The sequence below is a fragment of the Lithobates pipiens genome, unplaced genomic scaffold (assembly GCF_037356315.1).
Source record: "Lithobates pipiens isolate NorthernLeopardFrog02 unplaced genomic scaffold, aLitPip1_a1.2 Scaffold_18, whole genome shotgun sequence".
Lineage (NCBI taxonomy): Eukaryota > Metazoa > Chordata > Amphibia > Anura > Ranidae > Lithobates > Lithobates pipiens.
In genome coordinates, this window is record NW_027507758.1 from 488,347,871 (window position 1) to 488,363,686 (window position 15,816).

At 55.1% G+C, this 15,816-nt stretch overlaps 1 protein-coding gene across 5 annotated transcripts in view; it reads right to left on the reverse strand.

Moving 5' to 3' along the window:
- The window catches only part of MFF (mitochondrial fission factor), a 45,784-nt gene that overhangs the window by 27,273 nt on the left and 2,695 nt on the right, over positions 1 to 15,816 (reverse strand). Inside the window, exon 2 of one of the 5 annotated variants that reach the window (XM_077488529.1) lies at positions 4,008 to 4,067. The exons of the other annotated variants lie outside the window; for them this stretch is intronic. The gene's annotated coding sequence lies outside the window, so the exon portion shown is untranslated. The remainder of the gene's footprint in view (positions 1 to 4,007; positions 4,068 to 15,816) is intronic. 5 annotated transcript variants of the gene reach the window in all.

Genomic DNA, 15,816 nt, shown 5'->3' on the forward strand with positions numbered 1-15,816 from the left:
GTTCTCGCTGCCGCAGTGGTGAGAACCCAGCCTAAATGCCGAGAGGCCACATATAGCAGTACCAGAATGTAAACAGGGCTGTGCCGAGAGAGTGTGCCCTGCGCACTTCTGGTACAGTTACTGGTGGCTCTTGATCACTACTTGTGATTGGGAGCTTACCAATCATGGGACTGCTGTGACAGCCAATCACAGCGGTCACATGATCAGAAACCCCGCCCAGCCACCCTGCATCAGAAACCTCTTAAAGGGCTAGGCCTAAACACTACCTATAGTCAAACCTTTTCTTTCGTTTGGATAGAGTGGAGATGGATTAGGACTCCTGTGAGATTTTACTGCAGTCTGAGTCTCCGTTGGAGACATTCCTTCACTTTCCGTCTGGTAAAAAAACAATTGTCCCCAGGACAGGAGGTGATGGGAAATCTCTCCAATGGAGCCCCCAGATAGCAGTACAATCTGACAGGGGTTCCAATCCTCCATTCCATCCAAAAATAAGAAAAAGTTATAGATATAGATAAAATTTGTCTCTCTCTCTCAATACCCAACAGAAAGTAAGATAAGATCTCTCCAAATGAAGGGAAATCTTCTCTTAGGCCTCATGTACACTGTTGCTGCTAAACGGACGTTTAGGAGCAGTTGGGCATTTTTTTCAACTTCTCCTGAACTCTCCTCTGTTATCTTATCAGCACATGTACAAAGGGTCTTTACTAGGCAGTTGAGTTTAGAGTAACTTTTTGGAACGCATGAGGCATTTCAAGCGCCAAATGCTTCTAAAACATGGTTAAACGTAGTAACTCGTGTTTAGCTGTGTTTCGTTTACAGGTGTTTTTCATTTTTGGCTATTTTGAAGAAAAACGCAGCAAAACACTACTTAATGCGGCATGTAAATGCAGCAAAACGGACGGTTTAAACGTGGGTTACTATCTGTCAAGTTAAACCGTTCAGGAGAGGTTGTAAAAACGTCCCGTGTACATGAAGCCTTAGTGGTTACCAAAACAAGTGGCTTTGTTGGAATATTTCCCCTCTATTCTTTTTGCAACTCACACCTTTGGCTTTCCTCTCACTTGGCTCCCAGTGACAATGGTCTCCAAATAGAGAGACCCTTTCACAGTTGTTCTAACACTTTACCTTCTCTATCCAAAACTTAAAAAAAATAAAATGTGGCTTTAGAAACACTACATGAATACCCGAGTCCAAGCGAGCACCCAAGGTCTTAGGATAGAAGGATGTAATATTATATGACGTTATTTACCGAAGGCTCAAAAAAAAAAAAAAGGAATAAAAAGGTTTATTAAACTCTAAATACACTGACTTTTCCATACGTCTGTTTTTAGAGGATTTTATCTGCCACCTCAAAGGAGATCAATGGGTGGGCCGATCGTGTGTGCCTGAAAAACTGACAGGTAGACATGATTGGTACACTGGTGTGACAGGGGACTTCGTGTAAGTGTGAGTGCCAGTGTGTTTTAGGTAAGAAAAAAAAGGTTTTATATTTAGTGTCAGTGCGAGCTTTAAGCCCTGTACACACGGGCCGAATGCCAAGCAACATCAGCCGGTTAAAAAAAAAAAAAAAAAAAAGCCAAGCCTCAGCCCGTGTGCATGACAGCCGGTCCAACAGAAGCCAGGGGAGATTGCTGTACTAACATTGGATGGTTAGTACCGCGGCCCCAATCGGAGCTGAGCCCGAAAAAAACTAGTGTGTACTAGGCTTTAGTGTGTTTAGGTAGGACAATTAAAAAAAAAAAAATGTGCACTATTTTTTGACCCTACTATGGGCACGAAGAAATAATAATGCACACATGCAGTATCTCACAAAAGTGAGTACACCCCCTTACATTTTCCTAAATATTTTATTATATATATCTTTTCATGTGACAACACTGAAGAAATGACACTTTGCTACAATGTAAAGTAGTGAGTGTACAGCTTGTATAACAGTGTCAATTTGCTGTCCCCTCAAAATAACTCAACACACAGCCATTAATGTCTAAACCACTGGCAACAAAAGCGAGTACACCCCTAAGTGAAAATGTCCAACTTGGACCAAAGTGTCAATATTTTGTGTGGCCACTCTTATTTTCCAGCACTGCCTTAATCCTCTTGGGCATGCAGTTCACCAGAGCTTCACAGGTTGCCACTGGAGTCCTCTTCCACTCCTTCATGACCACACCACAGAGTTGGTGGATGTTCGAGACCTTGCGCTCCTCCACCTTCCATTTGAGGATGCCCCACAGATGCTCAATAAGGTTTAGTTCTGGAGACATGCTTGGCCAGTCCATCACCTTTACCCTCAGCTTCTTTAGCAAGCAGTGGTCGTCTTGGAGGTGTGTTTGGAGTCGTTATGTTGGAATACTGCCCTGCAGCCCAGTCTCCGAAGGGAAGGTATCATGCTCTGGTTCAGTATGTCACAGTGGCATTCATGGTTCCCTCAATGAACTGTAGCTCCCCAGTACTGGCAGCACTCATGCAGCCCCAGACCATGACACTCCCACTACCATGTTTAACTGTAGTCAAGACAGAGTTGTCTTTGTACTCCTCACCTGGTTGCCACCACACACACTTGACGCCATCTGAACCAAATACGTTTATCTTGTTCTCATCAGACCACAGGACATGGTTCAGTAATCTATGTCCTTAGTCTGCTTGTCTTCAGCAAACAGTTTGCAGGCTTTCTTGTGCATCATCTTTAGAAGAAGCTTCATTAAGGGACGATAGCCACGCAGACCAATTTGATGCAGTGTGCATCAGTGAGCACATGCACTTAACTTCTTTGGTCAACCATGGCAAGGCAAGTTCTGAGTGGAACCTGTCCTGTTAAACCACTGTATGGTCTTGGCCACTGTGCTGCAGCTCAGTTTTAGGGTCTTGGCAATCTTCCTATAGGCCAGGGATATGCAATTAGCGGACCTCCAGCTGTTGCAGAACTACAAGTCCCATGAGGCATAGCAAGACTCTGATAGCCACAAGCACAACACCCAGAGATGGAGACATGATGGGACTTGTAGTTTTGCAACAGATGGAGGTCCGCTAATTGTATATCCCTGCTATAGGCCATCTTTATGTAGAGCAACAATTCTTTTTTTTCAGATCCTCAGAGAGTTCTTTGCCATGAGGTGCCAAGTTGAACTTCCAGTGATCAGTAAGAGAGAGTGCGAGCGATAACACCAAATTTAATACACCTGCTCCCCATTCACACCTGAGACCTTGTAACACTAACAAGTCACATGACACCAGGGCTAATTGGGCCCAATTTGGACATTTTCACTTTTGTACTCACTTTTTTTTGTCAGCAGTTTAGACATTACTGGCTGCGTGTTGAATTATTTTGAGGGGACAGCAAATTTAAACTGTTATAGAAGCCGTACACATGAAAATATTTAATAAAATATTTATGAAAATGTGAGGGAAGGGGTGTACTCACTTTTGTGATATACTGTATGTGTTATCGCACCAATTGTCAGGAGAGGGAGAATTTAATTTTGCTGTTTTTTTCAGTGGTGGGTTATGGTAAAGGCATTAAAATATACAGCTAAAGTTTACAAAATTATATTTTTTACTATTTTTGGCCAGTTTTCCTTTCATAATAAAACAAAATAAGGAGCTGTTCATAACCATTTACACCAAATGAAAGTCCAATCTGTCCTAAAAAACAAGCTATAATTCACCTGGATACACTAAGTAGTTGCAATAATATGTACAGTTTTACTAACAAATGACAAAATTGCAAAACTAGGTTTGGGTGTTAAGTGAAAGTCCAGTCAAATCCTAACTAAGCTTAAACCTGCTCCCACCCCCATTCTAAGCCCTATACCAATTATCCTGTAGTGCAGTGTTTCTCAACCTTTTTACCTTCGAGGAGCCCCTGGCGACAAGCCTGAGAGCTCGGGAAACCCCAAAATAATTTTCATAGATACAGCTCATGGAACATTGGTGTGATCAGCAAGCTGTAGATAGAACACCAATTATGCTTAGAAATAGCATTAAGCAACAGAATAAATATTAAAACTTACCTCCTTATTGTAAAACGTTTGCTTGCTTTTTTTGCACAGATGCTCAACTCTGGGTCAAACCTAAGATAAGCAGTGTACAGGGGGTCAGCAGGGCAGAGCACATAGGATTCAGGAGGAAACAGTACAGGAGGCGGGAAGGGGGAGAGCACAGTACAGGGGGGCTGAGAAGAGCATATCACAGTACGTGGGAATGGGGAGAAGAGCACAGTATGAGGGGGGGGGGGGGGGGAGAAGAGCACAGTATGGTGGGGGGGAGCAGAGTATGGGGGGGGGAGCAGAGTATGGGGGGGGGAAGAGTATGGGGGGGGGGGGGGGCAGAGTATGGGGGGGGGGAAGAGCACAGTATGGTGAGGGGGGAAGAGCAGAGTATGGGGGGGGAGAGCACAGTATGGGGGGGGGGGGGAGAGCACAGTATGGTGGGGGGGGGGGGGGAGAGCACAGTATGGGGGGGGGGGGGGAGAGCACAGTATGGTGGGGGGGGGGGGGGGAGAGCACAGTATGGTGGGGGGGGGGAGAGCACAGTATGGTGAGGGGGGAAGAGCACAGTATGGTGAGGGGGGAAGAGCAGAGTATGGGGGGGGGAAGAGCACAGTATGGGGGGGGGAAGAGCACAGTATGGGGGGGGGGGAAGAGCACAGTATGGGGGGGGGGGGGGAAGAGCACAGTATGGGGGGGGGGGGGGGGAAGAGCACAGTATGGGGGGGGGGGGAGAGCAAAGTATGGGGGGGGGGGGAGAGCAAAGTATGGGGGGGGGGAGAGCACAGTATGGGGGGGGGGGGAAGAGCACAGTATGGGGGGGGGGGGAAGAGCACAGTATGGGGGGGGGAAGAGCACAGTATGGGGGGGGGGAAGAGCACAGTATGGGGGGGGGGAAGAGCACAGTATGGGGGGGGGGAAGAGCACAGTATGGGGGGGGGGAAGAGCACAGTATGGGGGGGGGAAGAGCACAGTATGGGGGGGGGAAGAGCACAGTATGGGGGGGGAAGAGCACAGTATGGGGGGGGAAGAGCACAGTATGGGGGGGGAAGAGCACAGTATGGGGGGGGGAGAGCACAGTATGGGGGGGGGGGGAGAGCACAGTATGGGGGGGGGGGAAGAGCACAGTATGGGGGGGGGGGAAGAGCACAGTATGGGGGGGGGGGGAAGAGCACAGTATGGGGGGGGGGGGAAGAGCACAGTATGGGGGGGGGGAAGAGCACAGTATGGGGGGGAGAAGAGCACAGTATGGGGGGGGGGGGAAGAGCACAGTATGGGGGGGAGAAGAGCACAGTATGGGGGGGGGGAGAAGAGCACAGTATGGGGGGGGGGAGAAGAGCACAGTATGGGGGGGGGGGGGGAGAAGAGCACAGTATGGGGGGGAGAAGAGCACAGTATGGGGGGGGGGGGAGAAGAGCACAGTATGGGGGGGGGGGGGGGAGAAGAGCACAGTATGGGGGGGGGGAGAAGAGCACAGTATGGGGGGGGGGGGAGAAGAGCACAGTATGGGGGGGGGAGAAGAGCACAGTATGGGGGGGGGGGGAGAAGAGCACAGTATGGGGGGGAGGGGGCCATAAAAGAATAGCACGGGGGGGGGCCAGAACAGAATAGCACGGGGGGGCCAGAACAGAATAGCACGGGGGGGCCAGAACAGAATAGCACGGGGGGGCCAGAACAGAATAGCACGGGGGGGCCAGAACAGAATAGCACGGGGGGGCCAGAACAGAATAGCACGGGGGGGGGGGCCAGAACAGAATAGCACGGGGGGGGGGGCCAGAACAGAATAGCACGGGGGGGGGGCCAGAACAGAATAGCACGGGGGGGGGGGGCCAGAACAGAATAGCACGGGGGGGCCAGAACAGAACAGCATGGGGGGTCAGAATAGCGGGGGGGGGGCCAGAACAGAATAGCACGGGGGGGCCAGAACAGAATAGCACGGGGGGGGCCAGAACAGAATAGCACGGGGGGGGCCAGAACAGAATAGCACGGGGGGGGGGGGGGGGGGGGCAGAATAGCACGGGGGGCCAGAACAGAATAGCACGGGGGGGGGCAGAATAGCACGGGGGGCCAGAACAGAATAGCACGGGGGGGCCAGAACAGAATAGCACGGGGGGGGCCAGAACAGAATAGCACGGGGGGGGGGGCCAGAACAGAATAGCACGGGGGGGGGGCAGAATAGCACGGGGGGGCCAGAACAGAATAGCACGGGGGGGCAGAACAGAATAGCACGGGGGGGGCAGAATAGCACGGGGGTGCCAGAACAGAATAGCACGGGGGGGGGGGGCAGAACAGAATAGCACGGGGGGGGGGCCAGAACAGAATAGCACGGGGGGGGGGGGCCAGAACAGAATAGCACGGGGGGGGGGGGCCAGAACAGAATAGCACGGGGGGGGGGGGGGGGCCAGAACAGAATAGCACGGGGGGGGGGGGGGCCAGAACAGAATAGCACGGGGGGGGGGGGCCAGAACAGAATAGCACGGGGGGGGGGGCCAGAACAGAATAGCACGGGGGGGGGGGGGCCAGAACAGAATAGCACGGGGGGGGGGGGCCAGAACAGAATAGCACGGGGGGGGGGCCAGAACAGAATAGCATGGGAGGGGGGGCCAGAACAGAATAGCACGGGGGGGGGGGGGGCCAGAACAGAATAGCACGGGGGGGGGGCCAGAACAGAATAGCACGGGGGGGGGGGCCAGAACAGAATAGCACGGGGGGGGGGCCCAGAACAGAATAGCACGGGGGGGGGGGCCCAGAACAGAATAGCACGGGGGGGGGGGGGCCCAGAACAGAATAGCACGGGGGGGGGGGCCAGAACAGAATAGCACGGGGGGGGGCCAGAACAGAATAGCACGGGGGGGGGGGCCAGAACAGAATAGCACGGGGGGGGGCCAGAACAGAATAGCACGGGGGGGGGGGGGCCAGAACAGAATAGCACGGGGGGGGGGGGGGCCAGAACAGAATAGCACGGGGGGGGGGGGCCAGAACAGAATAGCACGGGGGGGGGGCAGAATAGCACGGGGGGGGCAGAATAGCACGGGGGGGGGGAGCCAGAACAGAATAGCACGGGGGGGGGGCCAGAACAGAATAGCACGGGGGGGGGGCCAGAACAGAATAGCAGGGGGGGGGGCCAGAACAGAATAGCACGGGGGGGGCCAGAACAGAATAGCACGGGGGGGGCCAGAACAGAATAGCACGGGGGGGAGGCCCAGAACAGAATAGCACGGGGGGGAGGCCCAGAACAGAATAGCACGGGGGGGAGGCCCAGAACAGAATAGCACGGGGGGGAGGCCCAGAACAGAATAGCACGGGGGGGAGGCCCAGAACAGAATAGCACGGGGGGGGGGCAGAATAGCACGGGGGGGGCAGAATAGCACGGGGGGGGGGAGCCAGAACAGAATAGCACGGGGGGGGGGCCAGAACAGAATAGCACGGGGGGGGGGCCAGAACAGAATAGCAGGGGGGGGGGCCAGAACAGAATAGCACGGGGGGGGCCAGAACAGAATAGCACGGGGGGGGCCAGAACAGAATAGCACGGGGGGGAGGCCCAGAACAGAATAGCACGGGGGGGAGGCCCAGAACAGAATAGCACGGGGGGGAGGCCCAGAACAGAATAGCACGGGGGGGAGGCCCAGAACAGAATAGCACGGGGGGGAGGCCCAGAACAGAATAGCACGGGGGGGAGGCCCAGAACAGAATAGCACGGGGGGGGAGGCCCAGAACAGAATAGCACGGGGGGGGAGGCCCAGAACAGAATAGCACGGGGGGGGAGGCCCAGAACAGAATAGCACGGGGGGGGAGGCCCAGAACAGAATAGCACGGGGGGGGAGGCCCAGAACAGAATAGCACGGGGGGGGAGGCCCAGAACAGAATAGCACGGGGGGGGAGGCCCAGAACAGAATAGCACGGGGGGGAGGCCCAGAATAGAATAGCACGGGGGGGGCCAGAACAGAATAGCACGGGGGGGGCCAGAACAGAATAGCACGGGGGGGGGCCAGAACAGAATAGCAGGGGGGGGGGCCAGAACAGAATAGCACGGGGGGGGGGGGCCAGAACAGAATAGCACGGGGGGGGGGGCCAGAACAGAATAGCACGGGGGGGGGGGCCAGAACAGAATAGCACGGGGGGGGGGGGCCAGAACAGAATAGCACGGGGGGGGGGGGCCAGAACAGAATAGCACGGGGGGGGGCAGAACAGAATAGCACGGGGGGGGGGGCCAGAACAGAATAGCACGGGGGGGGGGCAGAACAGAATAGCACGGGGGGGGGGGCCAGAACAGAATAGCACGGGGGGGGGGGCCAGAACAGAATAGCACGGGGGGGGGGGGGGGCCAGAACAGAATAGCACGGGGGGGGGGGCCAGAACAGAATAGCACAGGGGGGGGGGCCAGAACAGAATAGCACAGGGGGGGGGGCCAGAACAGAATAGCACAGGGGGGGGGCCAGAACAGAATAGCACAGGGGGGGGCCAGAACAGAATAGCACAGGGGGGGGGGGCCAGAACAGAATAGCACGGGGGGAGGCCCAGAATAGCACGGGGGGGGCCCAGAACAGAATAGCACGGGGGGGGAGGCCCAGAACAGAATAGCACGGGGGGGGGAGGCCCAGAACAGAATAGCACGGGGGGGGGGAGGCCCAGAACAGAATAGCACGGGGGGGGGGGAGGCCCAGAACAGAATAGCACGGGGGGGGGGAGGCCCAGAACAGAATAGCACGGGGGGGGAGGCCCAGAAGAGAATAGCACGGGGGGGAGGCCCAGAAGAGAATAGTACACGGGGGGGAGGCCCAGAAGAAAAATAGTACACGGGGAGGAGGCCCAGAAGAGAATAGTACACGGGGGAGGCCAAAAGACAACAGTGCACGGGGGGGGGGGGGGGGCAGAAGACAACAGTACACGGGGGGGGGGGGCAGAAGACAACAGTACACGGGGGGGCAGAAGACAACAGTACACGGTGGGGGGGGCAGAAGACAACAGTACACGGGGGGGGCAGAAGACAACAGTACACGGGGTGGGGCAGAAGACAACAGTACACGGGGGGGGGGGACAGAAGACAACAGTACACGGGGGGGGGACAGAAGACAACAGTACACGGGGGGGGGGACAGAAGACAACAGTACACGGGGGGGGGGCAGAAGACAACAGTACACGGGGGGGGGGGGGGCAGAAGACAACAGTACACGGGGGGGGGGGCAGAAGACAACAGTACACGGGGGGGGGGGCAGAAGACAACAGTACACGGGGGGGGGGCAGAAGACAACAGTACACGGGGGGGGGGGCAGAAGACAACAGTACACGGGGGGGGCAGAAGACAATAGTACACGGGGGGGGGCCAGAAGACAATAGTACACTGGGGGGGGGAGAAGACAATAGTACACAGGGGGGGGGCAGAAGACAATAGTACACTGGGGGGGCCAGAAGACAATAGTACACTGGGGGGGGCCAGAAGACAATAGTACACTGGGGGGGGCCAGAAGACAATAGTACACTGGGGGGGGGCAGAAGACAATAGTACACTGGGGGGGGGGGCCAGAAGACAATAGTACACTGGGGGGGGGAGAAGACAATAGTACACAGGGGGGGGGAGAAGACAATAGTACACAGGGGGGGAGAAGACAATAGTACACAGGGGGGGGCAGAAGACAATAGTACACAGGGGGGGGGGCAGAAGACAATAGTACACAGGGGGGGCCAGAAGACAATAGTACACAGGGGGGGGGCCAGAAGACAATAGCACAGAGGGGGGGGGGCAGAAGACAATAGTAAATTCTGATGGTGTACAGGCTCCATCTGACATTTTCCATCCGAATTTCCGACACACAAAATTTGAGCCCTGGATCTCAAAATCTTCCGAAATTCCGATCGTGTGTACACAATTTCGACGCACAAAGTTCTATGCATGCTCGGAATCAAGCAGAAGAGCTGCACTGGCTATTGAACTTCAATTTTCTTGCCTCGTATGTCACCGCGTTCTGGACGTTCGGAATTTCCAACAACATTGTGTGATCGTGTGTAGGCAAGACAAGTTTGAGCCAACATCCGTCGGAAAAAAATCCCATGGATTTTGTTGCCGGAATGTCCGATCGTGTGTACGTGGCATAAGGTTGCTCCAGTTTGGTCATGTGATCCCCCTCAGTGGCCGGCTTCAGGGCACAGGAGAGATTACCGACAATGGCTGCAGAGCCTGGGCAATGACGTCACCCATAGGCTTATATGGGGCATCCGTTGTCAGCTGTCCCCTCCCTACATTGTTGAAACCGTCACTGACCGGACCAGAGAGCTCTTCCATTACATACTGTAAGTAGACATTGTTCCTTTACAGGATAGTATAGAACTTAGGATGGGGGCAGAAGCAGATTTAAGCTTTTTGGGGTTTTGACTGGACTTCTACTTTAACTACTTGCTGACCAGCAACGTGCTGGTATGTTGCTGGATTGGAAGGGTGAGATCTCCATCATTGCTGAAGCAATGATAGAGATATCATTCTTTAGGGTCTGTGATTTTCCATTTAGGCCGGGTTCACATTGCTGCGATGCGGGAACGCCACGAATCCGCGGCGTTTTCCCGCATCGCATACCTCCCGCCGGCAGTTCACACTGCCCTATGCGGACGGCTGGGGGTGTCAATGTTATGTTAATGACACCCCCAGATCCGTCGGCATATCGCAGTGCGATCTGCCGACTCGCACAGGAATCGGATCGCATGGTGTGAACCCCCATGCGATCCGATTCCGTTGCGGACCCAAAAAAGGGTCCCGTGCGAGTTTGCTGCGGGACCGCTGCGAGTTCAGCCATACTATCTGTATGGCTGAACTCGCAGCGCTACGGAGATCGGATGTGATTTGCTGTGCGAATCACATCCGGTTCTCCCCCCGCAGCGGTGTGAACCCAGCCTTAATGTAAAAATAGGATTTTTATAACAGCTTGCCTGTAAAATGCTTTTCTTTTGAAGTACATCACGGGATACAGAGCCATAGTAGTTGCTATGTGGGTTATAGGCCACCTTCAGGTGCTGGACACTGGCACACCCTAAACAGCAAGTTGCCTCCCTATATAACCCCTCACATACCGGGAGTACCTCAGTTTTGTAGCAAAGCAATACACGTGTATACTAGAAAGAGGGACAGGACCTCTGTGTCCCGTACTTCAAAAGAAAAGGATTTTACAGGTAAGTTGTTTTAAAAATCCTATTTTTTTTCATCGTACATCACAGGACACAGAGTCATAGTAGTTACTATGTGGTATGTCCCATAGAAATGCCAACTGAGGGGATGGAGACACAGCAGAATTAGGGCAACATGAGACTAGAGGAGTTATACTGCTGCCTGCAGCACACTACGCCCCAAAGGCGATAGCCTCATGCCTTTTTACATTCACCTGATAGAATATGGTAAATGTATGGATTGAAGACCAAGTTGCAGCCTTGCAGATTTGAACCATGGAGGCTTGGGGATGCACTGCCCACGGAGCACTAACAGCCCTAGAGGAGTGCGTTTTGATTTGAGAGGGTGGAATCTACCTCTTTAAACCATAAGCTTGAACGATTACTTGTTGAATCCATTTAGAAATAGCAGATTTCAATACTGCCTGTCCTCTTTTAGGACCTTCAGGCAATACAAACAAAACATCCGTTTTCTGAATCTGATCAGTCGCCTTTAAGTAGACTTTGACTGCTCTCACCACATCAAGAGAATGCAGCGATTTTTCTTCCATAGAACAGGGTTCTGGAAAAAAATGAAGGTAGAACAATATCCTGGTTTAGATAAAAACCTGATACTACTTTCGGTAAAAAGTTAGGATGAAGATGCAATACTACCTTATCCTTGTGAATAATAATAACATGGCTCTTTACAAGAAAGAGCAGCCAACTCCGATATCCTTCTTGCAGAAGATATGGTTACCAGAAAAACTAGTTTCCTTGTCAAATAAAGGACCAAGGGAATATGTCCTATCGGCTCAAAAAAAGCTGTTTTTGTAATGCTGGCAGAACTAAATTCAAGTCCCAAGGGTTCAGGGGTGACCTAACTGGAGGATTAAGCCGCGTTACTCCCTGAATAAAGCTACGAACCAGAGAATGCAAAGCAAGTGGTAATTGAAAAAAAAAAAATACAGATAAGGCCGAGACCTGTCCTTTGAAAGTACTCAAGGGCAGCTTTATTTCTAACCCAATCTGCAGAAGGTCAAGGATTCTACCTATGACCTATTTCCTGGGGGTGCTAATCCCTGGTTTTATACCAGGAGACAAGGAGCCAGGAGCAGAGGAGAACGGGGGGGATGGGAGGGGGAGCAGAGGAGAACGGGGGAAAAGGGGAGCAAAGGAGGACGGGGGGGGGGGGGAAGCAGGAGGACGACGGGGGGGGGGGAAGCAGGAGGACGACGGGGGGGGGGGAAGCAGGAGGACGACGGGGGGGGGAAGCAGGAGGAGGACGGGGGGGGGAAGCAGGAAAGGAGGGGGTGGAAGGAGGACGGGGGGGAAAGGAGGGGGTGGAAGGAGGACGGGGGGGAAAGGAGGGGGTGGAAGGAGGACGGGGGGGGGAAGCAGGAGGAGGACGGGCGGGGGGGGAAGCAGGAGGAGGACGGGCGGGAGGGGAAGCAGGAGGAGGACGGGCGGGAGGGGAAGCAGGAGGAGGACGGGCGGGAGGGGAAGCAGGAGGAGGACGGGCGGGAGGGGAAGCAGGAGGAGGACGGGCGGGAGGGGAAGCAGGAGGAGGACGGGCGGGAGGGGAAGCAGGAGGAGGACGGGCGGGAGGGGAAGCAGGAGGAGGACGGGCGGGAGGGGAAGCAGGAGGAGGACGGGGGGGGGAAGCAGGAGGAGGACGGGGGGGGAAGCAGGAAAGGAGGGGGTGGAAGGAGGACGGGGGGGAAAGGAGAGGGTGGAAGGAGGACGGGGGGGGGAAGCAGGAGGAGGACGGGCGGGAGGGGAAGCAGGAGGAGGACGGGCGGGAGGGGAAGCAGGAGGAGGACGGGCGGGAGGGGAAGCAGGAGGAGGACGGGCGGGAGGGGAAGCAGGAGGAGGACGGGCGGGAGGGGAAGCAGGAGGAGGACGGGCGGGAGGGGAAGCAGGAGGAGGACGGGCGGGGGGGGAAGCAGGAGGAGGACGGACGGGGGGGGAAGCAGGAGGAGGACGGACGGGGGGGGAAGCAGGAGGAGGACGGACGGGGGGGGAAAGCAGGAGGAGGAGGAGGAGGACGGGGGGGGAAAAGCAGGAGGAGGAGGAGGACGGGGGGGGAAAGCAGGAGGAGGAGGAGGAGGATGGGGGGGGAAAGCAGGAGGAGGAGGACGGGGGGGGAAAGCAGGAGGAGGAGGAGGCCGGGGGGGAAAGCAGGAGAAGGAGGAGGACGGGGGGGAAAGCAGGAGGAGGAGGAGGACGGGGGGGGAAAGCAGGAGGAGGAGGAGGACGGGGGGGGAAAGCAGGAGGAGGAGGAGGACGGGGGGGGAAAGCAGGAGGAGGACGGGGGGGGGGGGGGGGAAAGCAGGAGGAGGACGGGGGGGGGGGAAAGCAGGAGGAGGAGGAGGACGGGGGGGGAAAGCAGGAGGAGGACGGGGGGGGGGGAAAGCAGGAGGAGGAGGAGGACAGGGGGGGGAAAGCAGGAGGAGGAGGAGGACAGGGGGGGGAAAGCAGGAGGAGGAGGAGGAGGACGGGGGGAAAGCAGGAGGAGGAGGAGGACGGGGGGGGGAAAGCAGGAGGAGGAGGAGGAGGACGGGGGGGGAAAGCAGGAGGAGGAGGAGGAGGACGGGGGGGAAAGCAGGAGGAGGAGGAGGAGGACGGGGGGGGGAAGCAGGAGGAGGAGGAGGAGGACGGGGGGGGAAAGCAGGAGGAGGAGGAGGAGGACGGGGGGGGAAAGCAGGAGGAGGAGGAGGAGGACGGGGGGGAAAGCAGGAGGAGGAGGAGGAGGACGGGGGGGGAAAGCAGGAGGAGGAGGAGGAGGACGGGGGGGGAAAGCAGGAGGAGGAGGAGGACGGGGGGGGGAAAGCAGGAGGAGGAGGAGGACGGGGGGGGGAAAGCAGGAGGAGGAGGAGGACGGGGGGGGAAAGCAGGAGGAGGAGGAGGACGGGGGGAAAGCAGGAGGAGGAGGAGGAGGAGGAGGACGGGGGGGGGGAAAGCAGGAGGAGGAGGACGGGGGGGGGGAAAGCAGGAGGAGGAGGAGGAGGACGGGGGGGAAAGCAGGAGGAGGAGGACGGGGGGGAAGCAGGAGGAGGAGGACGGGGGGGGAAGCAGGAGGAGGAGGACGGGGGGGGGGGGAAGCAGGAGGAGGAGGACGGGGGGTGGGGGAAGCAGGAGGAGGAGGACGGGGGGAAGCAGGAGGAGGAGGACGGGGGGTGGGGGAGGAGGAGGAGGAGGACGGGGGGTGGGGGAGGAGGAGGAGGAGGACGGGGGGGGGGGGGGAGGAGGAGGAGGACGGGGGGGGGGGAGGAGGAGGAAGACGGGGGAGAAGCAGGAGGAGGACGGGGGGGCTGGAGGAGCAGATGGAGGGGGAACACGGAGGATGACACAGAGGGGAGCTGGAGGAGGATATAGGGGACAGTCAGGAACGATCTGTGCGGCGTCAGGGGACATTATCACGATCTCCCTGTGTGGCTTTCAATAAAGCAGCTGACCACCACGGAGGGGAGAGGAGGAGAAGCGGCTGTCAGCTGCTTTATTGAAAGCCCCACAGGAAGATCGGTAATTATAACTTCCCCCACCGCCGCACCGATCATCCCTGAGTGTCCAAGTATCGGATTAGGCATCGGGGACATTGGCTGGAGTGCTCCTGCAAATGCTCGGTATCGGCATCGGGACATAAAGGAAGATGGCGGCACAGGACTTGGTGTGTGCCAGCAGAGCACGAGATGACAGCAGGGAAACAATGTATTTGCTGCGCAAGTATGTGTATTGAGGATAAGCGTACAAAACGCTGGAAAAATGCTCAAAGACGCTACGCTCAGGTGTGAATGCAATCTGAAATTGGATATAGCCTGAAGGTACTCCTTGGATGTTGCGCTTCTCTACGTGGCCAGGCTGTGTAAAAGTCTCACGCATGTGGTATCGCCATACTCAGGAGGAGTAGCAGAATGTGTTTTGGGGTGTAGTTACAAGTATGCCTATGCCGTGTGTGAGAAATAACTTAACCACTTAAGGACCGAGCCTCTTTCTGAGATTTGTTGTTTACAAATTAAAAAAATGTTTTTGCTATAAAATTACTCAGAGCCCCCAAACATTATATATATATTTTTTATAACACCCTAGAGAATAAAATGGCGGTCGTTGCAATACTTTCTGTTACACTGTATCTGCGCAGCTGTCTTACAAGCGCACTTTTTTTTGGAAAAAAATACACTTTAATTAAAAAATAAGACACCAGTAAAATTAGCCCAATTTTTTTTCTTCTTATATTGTGAAAGATAATATTACACCAAGTAAATTGATACCCAACATATCACGCTTAAAAATTGCTCCCGCCCGTGGAATGGCTACAAACTTTTCCCCTTACAAATCTCCATAGGCGATTTATTTTTTTAATTCTACAGGTTGCATGTTTTAAGTTACAGAGGAGGTCTAGGGCTAGAATTATTGCTCTCGCTCTACCGATCGTGGCGATACCTCACATGCGTGGTTTTCATCTGGGGGCGCTACTCACATATGCATTCGCTTCTGCACGCGAGCTCGGCAGGATGGAGTGCGTTTAAAAAAAATAAATACATCCCTTGTAATAGAAAAAACCAAGACCGAACCTTAAACCTTAAATATGAGGTCTGGGGTCAAAAAGACCTCAGATCTCATATTTACACTAAAATGCAATAAAAAAATAAAAATAAAATAAAATTTAGTTAAAAAAATAAAGTAAAATCTCTTTAAGAGA